Here is a 23,825-nt window from a genome sequence, read left to right on the forward strand (position 1 = left end):
ATTCCATGGACAGAGGAGTCTGGTGGGCTACAGTCTATGGGGTCGAAAAGACTCAGACACTGCTGACTGACTGAGCGTGTGTGTGCGCGCACACACACACACACATTCATTGACCTTAAAGTAGTGTATCACCAGTCTCAGCATCTTAAGAGAAGGAGTGACTTGCTGCACTGGTATTATTATTAGGCTTTAAGAGGGAAAAAGGTTGCCCTCTGGGTAAGAACTGCCTTGCAGCTTGTTGTTTAACTACAAACAAAACATTTCCAGCTCTGTGTGCTCTTTAACTTTGTACCATTGGCAGGAGGCAAAATGATAATGGGCAATCGCTAAAAAAGTCACTTTTTATATAGCGAGTGAGCTTGAGATTTTCAGGCCTGCAAATTAAGTTAAAATGAATGGCTTCTAAACAGCACATCGGGTGACAGGAAGTTTATAAATGTTATGTCTCCTGAGGTGTTTCAGTAATAGTAAGTTTGGGCGGAATAAGCTTTTCCTGTAACAGTCTCCTTGGAAAGACCAGCGGTCTCCAGAGAGACTGGTTAATGTCAATTACCTGAATGCTGAAAATGAAATAGAAGAGGTAAGGGAATAAAAAAGACTTCGAAGGAGAAAAATGTTAATTTAGCCAATTCAGTGCTTCCCCTCCCTAAATGATACTCAAGGCTGGTTCACCTACTGACTATGGTTTTACTCTGATTTCGGTTTGTATGATGGCCTCTGCAGACACAGGGTCTTGTGTTTTCGTGATGCAGAGCTGTTACAGAGGAGACAGTGGATGTAAGTCTCAGGTTTGGTGCTGGGAGAAGGCTGAAAATGGCCTTTGGAGGACCACCGGGATGCTGTATGATTGGACAGCCCAGTGTGTGGGATGACTTGTCGTTGGTATGAGCTACTCTTGTTCTGCCTTGCTTTTGCAGATCTCAATGGGCATGAAGGTAATGATAAGTGGTATACCTGTGTGTCGCTATCTGACAGTCATCTCTAAAAAAAGCATTTTTAATTTTCCCACTTGAAGATACTCTCAGAGGAAACAATTAATTGCCTTCAGCAATGCCTTGACACTTTGAGATCACTGGGGAATTGGTGCCATATAAGTTCATGAACAGTGTGCGCTTGCATATGTGCAGGAAAGAGCACCTCCTTGACAAAGGCAGGGCTGTTTGCCTGAAGTTTTATTTTTTTTCTTGTTCTTGGAATGAGGTAAGCTTCTGAAGCAGTGGTGAGAGAGGGTTGAGGTCTCTTGAAGTTTCACTGGCCGCCGACCCAGCAAGTCTCCTGGTTTCATTTTATACACGTAACCCTACATGTGTTTACACATAGTTTCTTTTATTTTCTAGTAGCCCAGAAGTTAATAGTGTTGTTGTTAAATAAATGAATGTATTAATTTTAATGTGAAATGATTTTCGAAAAAGCAGTAATACGTTCTCAGGAAAGCTTCATGAAGTATTCATTTTTCTATCATCACATTGTAAATCTATTTACCAGTTCTAATCATTTTAAGATTTACTTTGTTGGCTTTTTGGTTATTATTTTGACTGAGAAGGCAGGGAGGGGAACATGACATCATTTTATCAGCTCTTTCCTATCTTCTGCTCTCCTCTCTCTGCTCTAATGCTACTGACCCTGGTCAGGCTTGCATCCCCTGCCCTTGCTTGGACTCTTCCTGTAGACTTCCCCCGACTGGGCTTCTTACTCCAGCTTTGTCCCTCTGCAGATCCTCCAAACAAAAGTGATAGGTCTCAGGATCATATATGATCATGTCAATTCCTTCCACGATTTCCACTGCTTAGAAGAAAATATCCAAATCCCATGTAAAACCATTCATAAATTGACCCATTTCTACCTCTGTAATTTAGTTATTTTCAACCAGGATCAAAATTTGTCAGTTTTACCTCACAGAGGACATTTGACAATGCCTATAGACATTTTTGATGGTCACCATGAGTGTGTGTGTGTTTGTGTGTGTGTACTGTCATTTAGTGGGTAGAAGCCAGAGACACTATTAAACAGTCTACAATGCACCAGACAGCTTCCACAACAAAGAGAGGAACAAAATGTATGTAGTGCTGAGTTGAAGAAGCTCTGCTCTGATCTAGTCTGCCATTTCTCCTGTGCTTCCAGGACTCCAGTCACAGGAACTACTTGCCCCTCATGAACCTGCCTTGCAGTTGGTCTTGTTCTTGTCTTTGCCCATGCTGTTCCTTCTGACTGGAGTGCCTCCCTCCCCTTTTACAATCTGGATGTTCCCAGGCTCTCATAGTACCTTGGGCATCTATCTAATTTGTGCTTATGTTGCACTGTAATGTTGGTTTAAACATTTTCCCCCCTCATTCCCTACTGGGCAGAGCTATTCGTGTTAGGCATCATGTCTAACATCTTTCTGTTCCCACCACCTGGTACAAATCTTGGCAAATAGTAGGTGTTCCGCATGCTTGTTTGTTGGATATTTGGCTAGATGCATGGATGCATAGAATCTGTATTTAGATCAAATGAAACAGTCCAAGATTGTTTGTAACCCAAGGCTACTAATATTCCATCTTGGAAATTAATTCTTCTTCTAGACCACCTTTTTCGTTCTTTTCTTTTTTTTTTTTTCACTAAGGCACTAACATTTTTATTTATTTATTTATTTTTTTACTGGGTGTTATGTGAAGTTTTTTTTTTTTAATTTACATAATTGTATTAGTTTTGCCAAATATCAAAATGAATCCATCACAGGTTATTTTCTTTTGATTCTTTTCATATTTTGACTGCTGGTGCCCTGAATGTGGTAGGTGATCAGTAACTAGTTATTAAAGGATTGTTGGCTATAAGTCTGGATTTAAACATATTGCTGCATTGAGTAACCTTAGATTCTTTCTCTTAAGACATCCAGGACAGAGAATTTTTCCCTTCAAAATTGATCTCTCTGGGCTGCCAGCTACCTTGTTCCTACTCTGTTTCCCTCCACCTCAATGGCATCTCCTTAACCTCTGCTCCACCCACTACAGCTCAGCCCATCTTGAAAGCTTGGGTGCAGAACTGAAGACTCTGGGAGTGAGAAAGCCAAGGGGCCTCCATGGAGAGAGCTGCCTTTATTCAGTTCACCCCACCCAAGTTCGGAACATTAAATCCCACTCTCATTGTGTTGGTAATGGCAGAGATTTATCTCCACTTCCTGCCACAGCCTCTTCCCTTGCTTCTGTCCCCTTCAATTTTGAATCTTGGTTCACTCACCTTGCTTCTACTCTTCAGTCCAAAGTGGAGCTGTTTCTATGTTTAGCCTCCCTTTTGTCATCTGGAAGAGAGTGGTCTGTCAATTTCTTCTGAATGTCCTTTCTTCCTCTGGCTGGATACAAGGATCATTAGGGAGAAGCACCATATTTCAGGTTCGTATTTGGGTGATTTTCCATTCACTTGTCCAACCTCCCCATTCTCACCTTTTTTCTCTCAATACATTCAGGATGATTGTCCCTGGTTTTAGACCCATTTTTCTTGGCCCTTGGATTTTTCATTTTTTAAAAATAGATTCTGGTCCTATTCTATCTGCAACATAATTACTTTCTTGTGAAGTCTTGGGTTTTTCTCCTGGACTCTTGCTCGTTGCCCTCATTCCTCCAGAGGCATCCATTAGCACTTACGTCTCTTCCCTCTGAATTTACCATATCCTTTTTAGGCAATGGCATTTTTTCACAAGCCTTTAACTTGAGTCTCTACTTATTGTACCTCTTGAGCCACAGATGCTTGGTGGTCTTAATCTTCAAGCTTTATTGTGTCTAGGAAATAGGGTTGAAGGTGGGAGAAAAGGAGTATTTAAGGAAGAAAGAGGCAAGAGATCTTCATTTCATTCTTATCAGAAAAGGGCAAGGATCACAGAGAGAGGGATTCTTTCCTATTAAACTCACTTCTGGGTTTTGTAGAATTTCCTTTTTTTTCTTAGAGCCTTGATCTCTACTTCTACCCATAAGCAAAGTTTCAGTAATTTGTAGGATTTGAAAAAAAGCAAAGCCATCCTCAGAGGGGTTGGAGTCTATTCTGTACTGGGCATGGCATGGTGAGAAACATACAGTCCCCCACAGGGGAAGCCAGAGGGGAGATGGGTGTATTCAAGACCAGTGGCATTGGAACATAAATAGGTTAAGGAAGAAAAAAGTCAGTTTTCAGCAATCAGAAAGTTGCCCTTCCCACAAATATAAAACCAAAAATAAAACCAAACTGTTCTGTTTCCTTTGCTACAGTCAGACAAAAAATACAGAATAGCCCATCAAGAGCTCAGAGAGTAGACAGGCAGTAAGTCACAACACATCATAAACTGAGAGACAAACAGTGTATGGCAGTGGTTAATACAGAAGGTCAGCAGCCAGCATGTTCGAGAGGCTACTGGCAGGAATCGCATTATCCTCAGCAAAATGATTGATAGTGAGGACGCATGAAGTGAACTTTGTGAAGTGCATTAAGAGAAGTTTAACCAAAGGACATTGATGACAAATGCAGTTACTCCATTGTGGAGTGAGAAGAGGATGGCAAGAATGGAGGAAGAAGAACAACTGAGATTGTATCAGAGGCACAGTTCCCTCCCCTCAGTGGCTAAGGGTTTCCAGCAGTTTTTTTTTTTTTTTCCATAAAAGAACTACAAGGTGTTTCTTTTAGACCCCTACTCACTTTCCTTTATATTTATGTGTGAATAAAGTTCAGTCAGGGCTTCCCTGGTGGCTTAGTTGGTAAAGAATCCTCTTGCAATACAAGAAACTACCTGCATGTAGGAACCCTGGGTTCGATCCCTGGCTCAGGAGAAGGAAATGGCAATGTACTCCAGTATTCTTACCTGGAGAATCCCATGGACAGAGGAGCCTGGTGGGCTATAGTCCATGGAGCCACAAAGAGTCAGACACAACTGAAGTAACTGAGCCTGTACACAAAGTTCAGTCATTCTCAATGTGCTAGTTATCTTCATGAAGTTACCAGTTAACCAGTTAGCCTCACTTGCAGACAGCTTTTATTACATACAGTTGATCGTATTTTTCAGTCAAGAGTCTGGCATGCAGAAGGGGAAGAGTGGGTAGCAGCACCTTTACAGAATATTGCCTTGCCCAAGCCTCCCCATCCTTTGCCATAAGTTTTTTTTTATATAAAGTAAACCTCCAATGAACCAGTATGTTTTAACAGCTGCAGTTCTCACCTCCACTCACTGTGGTTTAGAATATTTTTAAAATTTTCATGAGAAAAAAGGTCAGACATCAAGAAAATAGATGGTAGCAATACTTAGTATGTGAAAAGATCCTGAAAACTATTTATGATCAATGAATAAATATTCTGGGATTAATATAAAGTGCCATCTCCTTTACATGATTTAAATCAGTCACTATGGAAACTTGTACTTGAAGTCTGTTGTATTAAGCCTGAAATGATGACCTCAGTCATCAAAGGAAAACTCAGCTATTCTGGATGGTGAATATATTTAGGCTGGAAAGGGAACTAATGCATATTAGAAGGATCTGAAGCAAAGGTCGAAGCAAAGGTTTCCAAGAACATCCTCAACACCTGGTTTTTAAATGAAAAATTTCAAACATACACAAAAGCAGAGAGGATGATATAATGATCTGAGGGTTCAAGTAGATTCAGGTTCAGTTTGCAGACAAGGCTTTTTGCTGGGTGGTGGGTATTCTGTACTTCCTATTGTTTCATGTCCTGAAGCTAGAAGTTCTGGTTGTTTCCCTTGAAGTGATGCTCAGACGGATGAGTGGGGGCAGGTGTGGCAGCCTCGTCCTCTCATTATCAAGTTTTGGGTCCTTGATGACTGTGGTCTAGATCTATTATTTCATTGAAGAGCTTGCAAAATGTGATGGCTTAGTTTTATCATAGCTTCTTCATTTACTAATGGAGAGTTTTCCCATAAAGAAGGAATTTCCCTCATTAACTGTTTGATTACCCTGAAATATAGGAAGTACTACCATAAAGCAGAATAAATCCTAATTCATTCTTTTCATTGTCAGCCTACAGAGTCACATGTTGCAGCTCCAGCAATCAGATTTGTGGCCACTTAATGAATGTGACCTGGGGGGTTGTTTTTAAACTTTATTTGCTAAGGTCTTTGATGAAAAGCTTTTGTCCCCCTGTTCTAGAATTATATTGTTTTCTTGGATAAATGTAGCCCCCTTACCTTGCTATACATATCCTGACTTCAACAATAACTACTAAAAATTCTCAAATAGAAGTGACAGTAGAGGCATTGGGTTGAAGGCAGAGTTATGGTTTTTGGGTTCATTCTTCAAGTATTTTATGATTTGTGTTTAATACAAGGACCTCCCAGACCTGACATTGCAAAGGTAGCTTTAAATATAAATTCTAGGTGTTGAGAGGTGATGTATGGCCTCCTCCGTCCTTTGTGGCAGGCCCATTGTAAGAATGTGCACATGCTTATGATATATGGACAGGGAACGGCTGGGGCAGTAGCATTTCTCTGTACTGGGGCTCATGCATCCCGGCAAGAATGCATCTGGTATTGTCAGCGTGCCTTGTCAGTATCGTAGGAGGTAACAACAGCACACTTCCATGGGAGATTTCTACCATCCTATAAACTGTGTCTGAAATAGGGCTAACCCAAGGTATAATCACTTTCACTTTTCACTTTCATGCATTGGAGGAGGAAATGGCAACCCACTCCAGTGTTCTTGCCTGGAGAATCCCAGGGACGGCGGGGCCTGGTGGGCTGCCATCTATGGGGTCGCCCAGAGTTGGACACGACTGAAGCGACTTAGCAGCAGCAGCAGCAGCAGCAAGGTATAATCATCAGTACTCCAAGCGCTTTATTTTGGGGGTAGACTTATACCAGAGGAAAGAAATTATTTATTATTTATTTATTGCTTTCCCTCTTTTCTCTCATACCTTGGGTATTCTCTGAATTCAGAGTTTGGTGACCACAAAATTGAGGAAGTAAAAAAGTGTTAGAGTTTGGGCAAAAAGCTGGTTGAAATTTAATTCTTCGAACCTTTCAGGAAAAGGACTGAAGGTATTACCAAAGGGAACTTGGAGCATTGAATTGCCAAATAAAATACAAGATACCCAGCTAGAGTTGAATCTCAGATAATAGTTAATTTTTCAGTAGAAGTAAATCTCAACTATTGTATGGGGCATAATTCTACTGAAAAAATTGCTCATTTATCCGAAATTCAGCTTGAACCGGATGCCTTGTACTTTTATCTGCTAAATCTGGCAGCATTCCTTGAGGGGCTCAGGGAATAATCTGAGAGTTGCGTGTGGTGCTGTGTGCTGAGCCTCCGGCCCTTTAATTATCTCAGAAAAATTCACGGGAGTACTAGTAATGACCATGAATGTTCCTGTACTGTGTGCTGACACTCATCAGAGCAAAGCCTGCTGTTCTCTAATACGTATACCTTTAATGACCATCTTACTGTATAAAAGTGAACATCAGTAGGCATAGAGTTTTCTGGGTTGGGGGAGGGTTCTGAAGATCCCGAGCTAATCAATCTTTCCTACCGAGTGTCTTAGTTATATGAGGTCGCAGTCTGGGAGTGGTGAAACACTAGGATTCAGGGTGGTTGTCTTCAGATTTGACCAGGTGAAATGGATGTTAAATAAAATTTTAACTTGTTCACAGATGCAGTGAAGAGGCCTGCGTGAAACTTACATTTTTCATAGCCTGGTTATGGAACTGGAAAACTTCAAGGAGATGTGAGTATCTTTTGTTTTTAATGTCATCTCATAAAATAGATCACATCAAAGCCTTTATTTTTGGTGGTCTCTGAGAAGTTTGTACCTGAGATTTCTCTGTACTCAGGATAAGCAGCCATACCTAGAGGTGTTCCTTTTTCTCCCTATGGTACATGTTGTTCCGTTGATTTTTATAGTCTATGTTTATACCTGAAATAGAAGCAAGGAGGCGGCTGCCCAGCCATATTTATGTGATATTGAATAATGCTCAGAGAGAAATCTTTCTTCTGTGTTAAAGAACTAAGATTTTATACAATTGAGCAAGCAGGGCTTTACAGTTTTCTCTTTCCTTTTGTAAACTCTTACTTCCTTTATTTCAAACTTGTGGGTCTCTAGGAACTGCCATTGTTATAAAAGATGTCCATGTACTCAGCCTCTGATCCAGGGTTGGTTACTTAATAAAAACTGGGCCAATTATTATAGAACTCTGCCCTCCACCCTTCTTGATCATCTGAGACATCTCCAGTATTATTCTAAAAAAATAAATTCCTTTTTTCCTCTAAACTAAAAAGTTCAAATCAGATTTCTTAGATTTGCAAGTCCCAACTAGTAAAATCCATAACTAAAGTTTTACAAAATATAGTGAATAAACCTTTGTTGTTGTTGTTTAGTCGCTAACCTGGACTGTGACCTGCCATGCTCCTCCTCCATGGGACTTCCCAGGCAAAAATACTGGAGTGGTTTGCTCTTTCTTTCTCCAGGGGATCTTCCCAACCCAGTGATCGAACCCGGGTCTCCTGAATTGCAGCAGTTTTTTTTTACTGCAGAGCCACCTGGGAAGAAAAAATGAATAAATTGTTAGGTTACATTTTTTTAAAAAGCAACAAATTAAAACCTCACAGCCTTCTCTTGAAATGTTTCTGTTTACACTAATTTTATGTATTTATTTATTAAAAATTTTTTAATGTGAACCATTTTTAAAGTCTTCATTGAATTTGTTACAGTATTGCTTCTGTTTTACGTCTTGGTTTTATGGACACAAGATATGTGGGATATTAGCTCCTTTTCACTTTCATGCATTGGAGAAGGAAATGGCAGCCCACTCCAGTGTTCTTGCCTGGAGAATCCCAGGGACGGGGGAGCCTGGTGGGCTGCTGTCTATGGCGTCGCACAGAGTCGGACACGACTGAAGTGACTTAGTAGAAGCAGCAGCAGCTCCTCCACTGGGGATTGAACCTTCACCCCCTACCTTGGGAGGCAAAGTCTTAACCACTGGACTGCAGGGAAAGTCCATTTTAATGTTGCCCCAAAATGATGCTTTAAAAAAAAATTTATTGGTATGTAGTTTATTTATAAGTTTGTATTACTTTCCAGGTATACAGCGGAGTGAATCAGTTATACATACATACATACATATATATATATCTCCACTCTGTTTTAGATTATTTTTCTTATATAGACCATTACAGAGTATTGAATAGAGTTTTTGCTGTGCTCTACAGTAGATCCTTATTAGTTGTCTATTTTATATGTAATAGATGCTTTTATTATTCTTTTGAAATTCTTTTTTCCTTTAATGAATTATCATATTTCATTATTTGTACCACACTTACTATACTTAATTCATACACTGTTTTACCACAATTATTTTTGTTCACTTCTTTCTCCTGTACTTGAGAGCAGGGACCAAAGTTTTACTCATTTTAGTAGCTCTTGTAATGTCCATCTTGTAAGTCAAAAATAATATTTGTTAAATTGATGAATAAAAATGTTCTTGATTATTTTTAATGGGTTTTGGCTGTTCTATATCCCAGAGAAGCTATTAACAACAAAAAAAATTACTTTTGATTATTTAGATATGAGCAGATATGCATGTGAATGATGTATTTCACACAAAACAGAAAAACTCAGTTTTGAAACTCTAACTCAAAAGATGGGGAAAATGTGTGACTGGTTTGCAGAAAGGGGATATCCATTGAGGTTCTTTGTGGGCTCTGAAAAGACCAGCCTCTCTTGGTGTCAAGAAGGACAACAACAATTATGTCCTTGGCTTGCTTCTGGGAGGAAAGTAAGAAGGAGGCCCGTCAATGGAGTCAGGCTGTGGAATGGACTGGATTCCTAGAGAAAGACATGTGAAGAACTCAAGTGAAGTCACCCCAAGGGAAGATATTCTGGAGGTTGGCCAGAGTGTGTGGGTGGAGATATCAGAGAGCATGGCTCCCTGCACAGTGCCTCTCCTGTCCCTAATCTGTGCCTCTCAAGAACACCCGTGTGCTCTGGTGTCTAAGGAAGCACGATGTCTGTGGGGGCCCATGAACACTGATGGCGTTTCCATGCCATTTGGCCTGAAAAAAAATGCAATTATTTAAGCTTAATTTTTTATTTTTTTAAAATTTTATTTTATTTTTAAACTTTACAATATTGTATTGGTTTTGCCAAATATCGAAATGAATCCACCACAGGTATACATGTATTCCCTATCCTGAACCCTCTTCCCTCCTCTCTCCCCATACCATCCCTCTGGGTCATCCCAGTGCACCAGCCCCAAGCATCCAGTATCGTGCATCGAACCTGGACTGGTGACTCGTTTCATATATGATATTATACGTATTTCAATGCCATTCTCCTAAATCATCCCACCCTCTCCCTCTCCCACAGAGTCCAAAAGACTATAACCCTGTATACGAGACAGCAAAAGAGATACTGATGTATAAGCTTAACTTTTTATTTTTAACTCATGTAATGCTCACATGAGACTCAGCATTCAAAAAACTAAGATCATGGCATCTGGTCCCATCACTTCATGGCAAATAGATGGGGAAACAATGGAAACAGTTACAGACTTTATTTTCTTGGGCTCCAAAATCATTGAAGATGGTGCCTGCAGCTGTGAAATTAAAAGAAGCTTGATCCTTGGAAGAAAAGCTATGACCAACCTAGACAGCATATTAAAAAGGAGAGATATTACTTTGCCGACAAAGGTCTGTCTAGTCAAAACTATGGTTTTTCCAGTAGTCATGTGTGGATTGGAGAGTTGGACCATAAAGAAAGCTGAGCACCGAAGAATTGATGCTTTTGAACTGTGGTCTTGGAGAAGACTTTTGCGAGTCCCTTGGACTGCAAGGAGATCCAAACAGTCCATCCTAAAGGAAATCAGCCCTGGATATTCATTGGAAGGACTGATGCTAAAGCTGAAACTCCAATTCTTAGGCCACCTGATGCGAAGAACTGACTGATTGGAAAAGACCCTGATGCTGGGAAAGATTGAAGGCAGGAGGAAAAGGGGATGACAGAGGATGAGATGGTTGGATGGCATCACTAACTTGATGGACATGGGTTTGAGCAAACTCCAGGAGTTGGTGATAGACAGGGAAGCCTTGTGTGCTGCAGTCCATGGGGTTGCAAAGAGTTGGACATGACTGAGTGACTGAACTGAACTGAATGCTCACCATAGTCCTCTTATACACAACTGCCTGATTTCCAGGCTTCTATTTTACTTCATCTTTGTTCATGGAAATATATCTTCTAGCCTGTTTTTAGAATTCTTACTTATCTGAAAATGTCTTTATCATTACTTCATACATGGACAGGAAGCTGGTGAAGTGGCAGTATTTGGATAACAAGTTTTCCCCTTCAAACCCTGTAGTTGTTGATCTATTTTTCTGTACCCTTTATTGTAAAGAAGAGAAGTCTGAGGCTAGCCTGATTTTTTTCCCTTGTGTATTACATTTTTTTCTACATGGGGTCTAATATGAGTTTGTTCTTCTTTCACCTTGTAATTCAGTTTTTTAAGTGTAAAATATTAGTTCCTAATTTTTCCTAGAACGTAATAAGCCCATTTCACGTGTATACTCAAATCATTTTTTTTTCTAGCTTTGGAAAGTAATTCCTAATCATGTCTGCTTGTTCCTTCTATTTCACATATATGGTTTCATTTTCAGAAACATTTATAATTCTTAGTTTAAATCCTTGTCAATTGTGATATTTTAATGTCTGAGGGCTGCTTTTGTGTAGAGAAAAAGGCTCTGCTGTTATTCAAGATTTGAATTTAGTATTCACTGATTATAGGTACAGTTTTTTAGAAATCTAGTTTTCTCAAACCTTGAAGTCCACCTTGCACACTTTATTACTTGATTTATGAATCTAGTAAATTTTAACAATTGCTTTCAAGGGAGCCTTTGTATAATATTTGACCAATTTATGTTGAACACATTAAACTCTCAAGCAGGTCCCTTTACAACTTAGTTAATAAAATACCCTTAAGTATTTAAAAATCCATTTATACATTTAATACCTTCAGTTTTCTTTTTTAAGCTTTTCAAATGCCTGACCTACCAGTCAAGTCTTAACAACACCAGCAAATCTAATAAATTAACCTTAAATAATGAATCACATGTTCTCCTAGCCATTCTGATACTTTCAAACTTGATTAAATTCTCTAAATCTTTCCATTTAAAGGTAAAAGTCTAAAATCCATTACCCAATTACCCCTTTTAAATTGGAATTCTGAGGCTAATCTGTCATATTCACTGATATGCCATATGTTATTAAACATTAAACCTCTTTGTAAACTACATTTGTAAATACTGCCCCATGATTTGAAACCAATTCCTACATGTACTATAAAAGTATTAGTTCTGTAGGTTTGATTTACGTTATCATTTCTATATTTAATGCAGACTTCCTGGAGGGAAAAGACACTTACCTACTAGATTTTATTATGGAAAATAAATCAAGGTTGCCAATCTAAACAAGTTGAAGCCAGGGAGACCTGGGTGCTGTGTTTCATCAACTGGCTGAGAAGGCATTTTGGCTAGAGATTTTTGACCAGGATGCATAGGGTCTAGGGTGATGGCGTAGTACTGTTGTTACGACAACAGGGGACTCCTGATCCACTGCCTTTAGATGAGATTTGTTCCTTCTGGTTTGAATTATTCAATTCTTTTTTTTTTTTTGGATCTGAGCAGGGGGTATCTTACACCTAGTATTGCAGCTAGTTCCAAGACTGCCTGTTTGGAATTTGCATTTCTTTAAGTTATCTTCGTGTACTTCTCTTCATCTCTAGGGCCATGTATATAAATCTGTCCTCTGATTTGAATAATGATAACAGCAGCATAGCAACAACTCACCGAGCACTGTGCTACGTGCCAGATGAAGTGATGTACATAATATCACTCTTTTCAGCTTCACAGCAGTCTCATGAGGAAGGAACTACGATTATTTCCATCTTATAATTTAATTATAAATTTAATTTTTTAGGCAAAAAAAGAAATAAAGTAACTTGACCAAGCTCACATAGTGAGGGAGCCAGGATTTCACCCTGGCAGTGTCTTTAGGCTTACTCACTATGAAATGCCATTTCTTTTTCTATCATTGCTAAAACCAGATGGGGCTTTGAGTCCAAACCCTCTGGAGAGGAGTGGCCTTTCCTTGGTTCAGGTTATGCCTTTAGTTTCATAGTACAGCTACTAAGATTGTAGTTAACGTCCTTTCCAACTTCTTTGCTGCCTGATTGAACTGTTGACTCATCCACAAGTTCTTCACGCAGATCAAGAGTTGCATTGCTGATCTTTCCTGCCTTTGCCTACATCTCTTATTACAACCAATGTCTTGCTAATCACATGCTGTTAGTTGTTCTGCCTTTTTACTCGACATTCATAAAGAGGGCAGTACTCATGTTTTCCCCATCTTTATTTCTGATTTGATTTTTTACAATGCGAATTCAACTTTTTACTGTCTTCAGTATGCTTTCATTCTGCTATGGCAGTTTTAGTTTTCTTGAAAGTCTTTCTTGTTCCACCCAGCTTTTCTTGCACTCAGCTTATTGCTTTCTTATGTCTTTTTTTCCTCAATCTTTGCTTTCCTGATAGCTTTCTTTATGGATATCTTTGTGGGCACAGCCTCTTGGACAGTATCAAATACTGTACAATTGACTGCCAGGTTAATTTTTAGAATTTTTTCTGACTACTTCAAGTAAAGCACTTTAAGGAGTGTGTTCTTCCTTGAAGATCCAGGATGTTTTCTGTTCCACCTTTCCATGTGATGTTTCAAGCACCCTTGGGAGGGAAGAGGTCTTCCCACAATGTGCAGCACGAGGACAGCACGCACCAGCTACTCTCTAGTTCTTGCCTTAGGATTTTCTAGGATTTCCAGTCTGAAGAAATTGAGAGAGTTTAGTGAGATGTAGGAGGTGGGAAGAGAGCAGGGAGAGGGAATAAACAGCCTTGGCTGCTCAGGTTGCCCTTCAGCCCAGTGTCTCAGTGGCCCGGCAAGCAAACATTTTAATCCATGAGCCATATAGCCGACTAAAATACTTCCAAGAGTCTAGTAATAGTTGTTTCTAACTCTTTTTTATTTTGATGGCAGGGTGGATTTTGTATTTTTCTATGACTTTTATAAGTATGTCAACTAGGAATATTACTCAGCCATAAAAAGGAATGAAATTGGATGATTTGTAGAGGTATGGAAGGACCTAGAGACTTTCATACAAAGTGAAGTAAATCAGAAAGAGAAAAACAAATATTGTATATTAACACATATATGTGAAATCTAGAAATATAAATGATCTTATTTGCAAAGAAGGAATAGAGACACAGACATAGAGAACAAATATCTGGATACCAAGGGGAAAATGGGGAGCGTGAGGAACTGGGGGATCAAGACTGACACATGTATACTATTACTACCAGGTATAAAATAGATGACTAATGAGAACACACTCTGTAGTCCAGGGAACTCTACTTAATGCACTGTGGTGACCTGAATGGAAGGAAGTCCATAAGGGAGGGGAGATATGTATATCTATGGCTGATTCATTTTGTTGTACTATAGAAACAAACATAGCATTTTAAAGCAACTATATGTGTGTGCATTCAGTCGCTCAGTCGTGTCTGACTCTTTGTGACCCCGTGGACTGTAGCCCACCAGGTTCCTCTGTCCATGGGATTCTCCAGGCAAGAGTACTGGAGTGGATTGCCACGACCTCCTTCAGGGGATCTTCCCAACCCAGGGATTGAACCTGTGTCTCTTAGTCTCTTGCCTTGGTAGATGGGTCTTTACTACTAGTACCACCTGGGAAGCCCATGGGAAATGTCAGATATCCTAAATGACATTTCCTGGATTTTATACTGGACTTGGATTTATCTCATCTGTTTTTTTTTTCTTTTCTTTTCATCTGAGAGATAACCTTCAAAATCTTATTTATCTAAATGACCAGAACTGAGTGTCATTTATTTATTGGTTACTTACAGAAGTCCAGCAATATATATGACTTTTAAAGGTAATATGAAGCCTTTAGCTCACCTGATTTTATAATAGAGAATAGCATAAGGAGTGCATTTTATTCTGTAAGTGTAACAAATAACAGAAAAATGATGGTTGGCTAAAATGAAAGGAGAGGGAGGGGAGGATCTCAAAGACAAATCTTTAAAACCCCACCAAAAAACACCATTGGCTTTCTCTGGTGGGCAGTGGAGTCTAAATCCCTTACCTGGCTTTCAAGGCAGCCTACCTGGTGGCTTAGCAGGTAAAGAATCCATCTTCAATGCAGGAGACTTGGGTTTGATCCCTGGGTTGAGAAGATCCCCTAGAGAAGGGAAAGACTACCCACTCCAGTGTTCTGGCCTGGAGAATTCCATGGAGTCTATAGTCCATGGGGTTGAAACGAGTCAGACAAGACTGAGAGACTTTCACTCACTCACTCACTCACTTACTCATTCACAGTTGCATCCCCTCTGCTTTTGCAACCCTCTCTCACCACCTGCCTATGTAAACTCTTCATTTAAGGCAAAGTAGTCTACTGGACTGAACTTCTTAGCAAATAATGCCTTCTCTTACCCCTATATCTCTGCTTGCAAAATTCCCTGGGTGAACGTTCTTTCTTCCTACTTAGGGTCATCGTCCAGGGCCCAGTTCTTGAAACATGCCAGCATTTACGGTCAGATGCTGCTTGGTATGGTGGAAATCTGGTTCCTGTCTTATCTTTCAGCTTGTTTGTACTTTCCAGTCTGATGAGAACCCCACAATGTATTCATGTTTGTCCTGAGGGCTAGCAGATTTACTCCCAGAGGGTAGGATCACAATGAATAGGTCATTTGATTGAAAATAGAGTTACAGTGAGACGGAAAATGGAAGGACAGTTGTTACTATTATATTAGTAATAAAAGGAGAGATAGGGAAGACAGACAAAATAGACCTGACAGAAGGGGAAAAAAAGGTAGGTAGACGAGGAAGAGTGAGATAGACTTCACTTTAATTCAGAGAGATACATGTATTTTTTTTCTCATTGAAATGCTTATTAGCATGCCAGTGCCTTCAGTATTAGGGAAAAGAGCCTGTCTGCTTTCATTTAAATATTTGAAAGCTAAGATTGGAAATAAACATTTATTTTCCCATGGAATGCCACAGATTTTGTATTGTATCAAAGAATGTGTTCAGGTTTTTAAAAAGCATTTTGGAAACTCCCGGGTGTCTATCAATTTTCCAGTTATACCGGTGAGTCTCTTTGACTTTCACATTCTATCATTTTTGCTTAATCTTTGTTATTTGAGAGATTAGGTCTGTCTTGTTTCACAATACCTGAAAGGTTTTATTTGAGAGCAGCATTCATTTCATTCTGTGTACATTTTTTTCCACATCAAAGTTATCATTTTCTCATATCCAATCACTTTTGGTTTTATTTTAATTGTCTCACAGTGGGGATTACATGTAGAAGAAACCAAACTAAGAGTGAAAAATTCATCAGGAAGAAATCAGTTTCTCCCTATTCCCAGCTCTTAAGTTGTTCTTATAAACTTCCAGAGCCTTAATTTCGAGCTTAGTCATCTGAAATGCCCACTGCAGCCAGGTTAGGCTGCGAGTCATCATGTTACTGCTAGTTCAACGCCACCTCGTAACAGCTTTTCTCAGGCCAAATGCAACGAAGCCTAAATGTGATTTCTAGGCTCTTTTCCACTTTTGCTTACTCCTAAGGTTCTAGTCAGTAAGAGATTTAAACATCCTGAAGCCCTTGTGAGACATGCCCTTGCATAAGTGGGATAAAATTGACTTTATGACTTTTTGAATTTGCATCATTTCTCTGTGGGAATGAGGTTCCAAGCTTTTCATCTGTGCCTGCTTCAGGGTGACAGATATTAAGACGGTGATTCTTGGAATCTGGCCAGCAGCCATGTTTCTCGCCTTGCTACCATTGGAGGGCATTTCTAGTGGAGGAGGTGCATTGGGAGGCTTCTTGGGAAGCCATTGAACAAGATGTATTACGGAAGAAGTTTCCAGAGTGATAGTAAGTTTAGGATGAAAGAATACAGAACCCACTTGCATTACTGACAGTTTTGGTATTAGAAAGTTAAAGTAGAGCATGAGAAAACAACAGTGGAGGTAGGGGGTGGGAAGGTAGGAAAGATGTTTCAGAGAGAGGCATCAGTTTACACAGAGACCCAGAGGCAAGAGAGAGCTGTGTTCTGGAAGCTGTGAGTGTAGGTAGAATGCAGTGTGGGATTTGGGAGCTGGAGAGAGATAATTCAAGAGAGATAAGCCAAGGGCCTTGTACACAACGAGATGACGCTGAGGCTTTTTGCTGTAGAGACCTGGCTTCATGAAATGGAAATATTTAACAATAGCATGAGCCTGAGGATTCAGTTCAGTAACCTGTTTCCTGGCTTAGCACTTAGAAGGAGCTTAAGTCAGGGTGGCTCCTAGCCTGTACAGAGCCTCTGCATGAATTAGAAATAGGTCCTGGTGGATGATGTCCCAGTTATCTATTGCTGCAGAACCAACCACTCAAAGCAGAGTGGCATTAAAAAAACACAACATTTTATTATGCTCCCAGACTCTGTGGATCAGGGAATTAGACAGGGCCCAGCAGTGATGGCTTGTCTCCACTCCACAGTATCTAGGGCATTGGTGGAGAGACTAGAAGGGTGGAGGTGATGCAGTAGCTCAGTATCCATTGGAGGTGTCTTCCCATTTGTGTTTGCTGGTTGATGCTGGCTATTGACCAAGACCTTAGATGTGACTGTGAGGCAGAACACCTGCAAGTGACAACTCCATGCTGTCTGACCATCCTCAGGGCATAGTGGTCACTTTCCAGGAGTGAATGTTGCAAAATGCAGCAGGAGGAAGCTGCCACTTTGTCACTTCCAATATTCTATGGATAGAACAGTAAAAAGCTTAGGTTCAAAGGGAGTGGAGTATAGATCTCACTTTCTGACAGGTGGAATATCAAAGAATTTGGAAGCAATTTAAAAAGTCTCCACCTGTTGGTCTTAGGCTTAGTGAAATAAGTCAAACAGAGAAAGACAAATGCTGTATGGTTTCACGTATATGTGGAATCTAAAAATAAAACAAAGGAACAAATAAAAGAGAAACAGACTGACAGATACAGAAAACAGACAGGTGGTTACCAGAGGGGAGGTGGGTGGGGAGGAGAAAAGTGGCTGAGGGGAATTAAGAGGTACCTACTACCAGGCAGATAAGTTACAAGGATGTACTATACAGCCAAGCTAATGTAGCCAATATTTTATAATAACCTTATATCAAGTATAATCTATAAAAGACCAATTATTATGTTGTATATATGAAACCAATATAATATTGTAAATAAACTATATTTCAACTCAGGTAAATAAAAATAGGCTTCCCTGGTGGCTCGGATGGTAAAGAATCTGCCTGCAATGCGGGAGACCTGTGTTCTGTCCCTGGGTCGGGAAGATACCCTGGAGAAGGGAATGGCAACCCACTCCAGTATTCTTGCCAGGAGAATTCCATGGACAAAGGAGCCTGGTGGGCTACAGTCCATAGGGTTGCAAAGAGTCAGACACGACTGAGTGACTAAAACTTCACTTTGAATAAATTAAAAAAATAAAATCACTATTTAGAAAAAGATGCTTCATGGTACAGACATATCCCTTGAGACAAGAAAAAACTACCCCTTTCTCCGGATTTGTGAAGCACACACCAGGGAACACCGTCGGGATCCTGCCTTACTCAACACCTTCACTGAGAGCCTTTGTCCAATTCATAGCCTGCACAAGTACACATACCGGTTGTGGGCCTAGTGAATCTTAGGTCCTCACCTTCCATCACTTCTCCAAATCGAGAGGAAAACTACCTTTCTCCATGCAACTCTCAGCTTTGCTTTCTACATCTTTTTTTTTTTTTTCTCCTTGGAATTGATGCTATTTAATTAAAATTATTTTCTGACACGTGGCTTATGCTGATCCTGAGCTTTTCTTGCTTGGTCATTTTAAAGAGGACTTCACATTACCTGTCACTGAATAGTCTCATTTTCTACTTGATTCCCCCACACCCTCAGCCCTTCTTGTAACATACTTCAAACTATTCAAATAGTGGGTAATTGTTTCTGAAAAGCCCAGTTTCACTCATTTGTATTTTATTTTTGGATTTTTTTTGGGGGGGAATAAAGTATTTTAAAAGTGCTAATTCTCTCTTCTCTTAAAAACTTTCAAGTTTTAAATATTTATTATCTCAGAGAAGTTTTTAAAATTCTTTCAATCACTTATTATAATATGTTTGAAACCTTAAATCTTTTCTGAAGAAATTAGTGTTAGGAGAAAGTAGGCAAGGAAATGAATTAAAGATAATGTGTAGTGGTGAGAAATGGTTACTGAGATAAATGTAATTGAGCTATAGGGGCTTCCCTGGTGGTCATATGGTTATGAATCTGGCTACCAATGCAGGAGACATGGGTTTGATCTCTGGTTTTGAGAAGATCCCACATGCCTTGAGGCAACTAAACCCGTGTGCCACAGCTACTGAGTCTGTGTGCCTAGAGCCTGTGCTCCCCAAGAAGAGAAGCCACTGAAATGAGAACCCCACGCACTGCAACTAGAGAGTAACCCCTACTTGCTGCAACTAGAGAAAAGTCTCTTGTACATGATGAAAACCCAGCACAGCCAAAAATAAAGAAGGGAATACATAAATAAATCTTTAAAAAGGGTAACTGAACTATAAATAGGCAAATGGGAAGAAGGACTGGGATAGCATATTCATAACTCTATTGTGGAAAATATGGGAAGGTGATGAAAAGAATTTGGGGCAGAACACCATTGTGTGCCAGGCACAGCTGACCCTGTTAGCCAAGGAGAGCTTGGGTACTACATGGGTAGAGGAGGAAGTCAGGGAGAGAAGGGAAAGCGGTATTATTTTAGGAACAGAGGACATCCAAATAAACAGTAAATTTATACATAACATACTAATATATATACATAATATACTAATAGATTGATTAGCAATACTAGAGTCTGTGTATTATTGTGTTTTATTTCCTGACTATAAATCATCTAAATTCTGAAGTTGGGTCAGATTCTTATTTTATGTATTCCACTATCCAGCCAATGCCAGACCTGTAATAAGACCATTAAAGTATGGCATAAAATTCAATCGTGATTTCTAACCAATGGCCTTTGCAGCCAAAGTGCCTTTATCCTTTTATGGATCCACTTTCTTTCTCTCTCTTTTTAAAAATTATGTGTTTATTTTTCTGCACTGGGTCTTCATTGCTGCATGTGAGCTTTCTCCAGTTGCATTGAGCAGGGGTTACTCTTCATTGCAGTGCACGGGCTTTTCATTGCAATGGGTTCTCTTGTTGTGGAGCACAGGCTATAGGTGTGCAGGCTTCAGTAGCTGCAGAACACAGGCTCAGTAGTTGCTGATCTCAGCTTGTGGCAAATGGGCTTAGTTGCTCTGAGGCATGCGGGATCTTCCTGGACCAGGGATCGAAGCCATGCCCCCTACATTGACAGGCAGATTCTTAACCACTGGACCACCAGGGAAATCCTTCACTTTCCTTTCTAGATGAGGAGATCTTGAAAAAGAGAAGGAAAAATGACTTTAGGAGTCAAAAGTATGAAAACTAGCTTTAGATTGTCAGAGAATATTCAGGTTCTAAGAATGATAGTGTTTTAGTCATTGGGAGACTGTAAATGAATATGTTATCTATCACATATTAACAATAAGGGACTATTTTTGAAGCAAATGGAAAATTTATGCAGGTAACATTTCATGTTTCTAAATGCTGTCTTTTGGAACATCCCAGAAAGACCTACTATTTTAAATGGGCACACCAGTATTCAAACTAAAGATTCTACTTTAGTAGAATAGATTCCCTATGGCCACATTTCAATTTCCTCTGGGTATTCAGTTACTTCATATCAGAGAAACACTGCCTTCCTGGCCTGTTATTCCCTGTAGAGCCGAAGGAAGAGGATTGTAGAGATGAGGGTCTGAGGTGGTAGTTGAGGCTGGAGAAATCCTTTGCTGTCTTGCTCTGGTTCTCTGCCTAGGAATTGCAGGAGAGACAATGAAATACTCTCAAACTGTCCTCTAATGTGAAGACTTCAAGACATGACTTCTTTTCCTTTAATCCACTTCCAGGAGTATAACACTGTTAGATTATTTGTCTACTAGAGGACTCTGCCCTAAGGGATTCATTTTTACCCTTGCACACTTTAACATTTTTTTAATACACTTAAGAAATGTGAAAAAGAGAAGTGATTTTTAAAGCTTTGCTCTTCAATTGAATGCACCATTTTCAACGTGTGTTAAAAGCACATTTTGAGGGATATGATATTAGAATAATGCCATATTTTATCCATTCAAGGCAGCAGTGTTTTATGTAAAATTAAGAAAAGAAAAAAATTCACCAATTAATTAGGAGATACCAGACGCCATCAACTGTAAAGTACATTTTGACATCAGAGGTAATAAAAGGCAAAAAATAATATCTTAGAGCTATTGACTTTTACCACTGTATAGCACACATATAATTTTACATAAATGTAGTATTATAGTGCAGTCTATTGATCTCTCCTTTCACCTACTATTGCTACTATGTCTTTCTCTCTGTCTCCCTATCTATCATCTATCTTTCTATTTCATTAATTGTACACATAATCATATAATTAAATTGTATAATATATAAAATGTATATTATATATAATCTATATTTATCTTCATGGTCATATGTAAACCTATATACACAAACTCATAAATTAACATTTTAGGGGGTTTTATCATTGTTTTATGCTGCTGCTAAGTCGCTTCAGTTGTGTCTGACTCTGTGCGACCCCATAGATGGTGGGCCACCAGGCTCCCCCGTCCCTGGGATTCTCCAGGCAAGAACACTGGAGTGGGTTGTCATTTCCTTCTCCAATGCATGAAAGGGAAAAGTGAAAGTGAAGTCGCTCAGTCGTGTCCTACTCTTCGCGACCCCATGGTCTGCAGCCTACTGGGCTCCTCCGTCCATGGGATTTTCCAGGCAAGAGTACTGGAGTGGGGTGCCATTGCCTTCTCCATTGTTTTATAATAATGTGCTTTTTATAAAATTTTTCTACATTTAGATTTTGTCGCACAAAACACTTTATGGAAACCCCTTTTATCCCAACTTGCAGAGCTGTAATTCACCCTTTTTGATGGCTGTATTATATTCCACCATGGATATGATTGTAAAGCATTCACTTTGTTTCCATTTTGTTGTTGTTGTTAGCCTTTACAAGCAGTGATATAATAAATGTTCTGTATTTGAGCTTTGATTTCTTTGCCTAGAGTCCCAAGAGGGGGTAGTTTGAGGTCAAACATATGTGTGCTTTTAATGAATGTGGATAGACTACTTACCAAAAGCTTTATAATTCACAGTTCCTTTTAAACACATTATTGCCCTCATGCATTTTTTTGTCCTATTTAAGCAGTGTGAAATGGACATGTTTTTCAAGCTCAGCATCAGCAATAATAATTATTAATCTTTCATACTTTGCCAATCTGATGAGCATGAAGGATATCTCATTTATTTTCAGTTACATTTCCTGCACTGCTAGTGAAATCAGACATCTTTGAATATTTTCTTGCCACTTATATCCAACACTTCTGTGAGTTTTCTCCTCCTGTTCCTTTCATATGGAATAAAACTGTTTGTATTCCCATTGATTTGTAGGAGCTTCCTGTATATATATATTATATATTAACTGCCTGTTTTTCCTCTGTTTTTTAGAATTTTTTCCAAATACCTTGTTTGTCTATTGGATTTGTTTAGGGAAACTTTTGTCATCAAAAGTGTCTTGTTTATACTTAACCAAATGTGTCCAGTTTCTCTTTTATAGTATATGAGTTTTAAGTTTGAAACTAAGAAGATCTCTCCTTCCCCCTCAACAAACACACAACCTCCTAGATTTTCTTAAAATATTTTCAATTAATATTTTCATGTTTATATCTTTTTTGTTGGTGTCTAGTTGCTAAGTCATGTCTGACTCTTTTGTGACCCCATAGACTGCAGATTGCAGCCTGCCAGGCTCCTCTGTCCATGGGATTTCCCAGGCAAGAATACTGGAGTGGAGGCAAGAATACTTTTCCAGTTTATGTCTTTAATGCATATAAAATTTGTTTTGGAATATAGTGTAAGATGTTAGTCCAAACAATTTTTTTCCATGTGGATAACCAGAATAATTTATTGAGTAATACATTTTTTATCCAGTGGGAGGAAATGTGTGACCCTTGTCATTTATTAAATCCCCATATGCTGGCCTCTGGTTCTTGATTTTCTATTATGTTTCAGTGATTTAATTTTCTGTTTCTAAGGTAATACCATATTCTCTTTATAGTACATTCTGATCTGGTAAACCAAGATCTTTTTAATCATTTTCTCAACTGTTCTTAGAGATTTATTCTTTCATATAAAATGTATGAATCATTAGAGTCAAAATTTTAAAAATATCAGAACTTTAATTGAAGTTGCATTAAAATTATATAGGTGCATAGATAGATGTTTATATAGACATTTTCATGGCATTAAGTCTTCTTCTCTGATAACAGACCAATTTTAAGTGACATTGTATCAGTGTGAATTTTTCCACTATGTTATTACAATTTAGTATTATATTAAAGCTAGATTTATAAATGGCAACCCACTTCAGTGTTCTTGCCTGGAGAATCTCAGGGACGGGGAGCCTGGTGGGCTGCAGTCTATGGGGTCGCACAGAGTCGGACACAACTGAGGCGACTTAGCAGCAGCAGCAGCAGCAGATTTAACTAATGAGATCTCCTTCATTTTCTGTGGCCCAGGATGGCTTAAATACCCCTGTATCAGATCACAGTGCAGGTTTTGTTTCTTTTGAGACCCTTCTCTGTGGCTTGTATGTGGCCACCTTCACATGGTCTTTCCTCTG

This window comes from Bos indicus, chromosome 5, assembly GCF_029378745.1.
Source record: "Bos indicus isolate NIAB-ARS_2022 breed Sahiwal x Tharparkar chromosome 5, NIAB-ARS_B.indTharparkar_mat_pri_1.0, whole genome shotgun sequence".
NCBI classification, from domain to species: Eukaryota; Metazoa; Chordata; class Mammalia; order Artiodactyla; family Bovidae; genus Bos; species Bos indicus.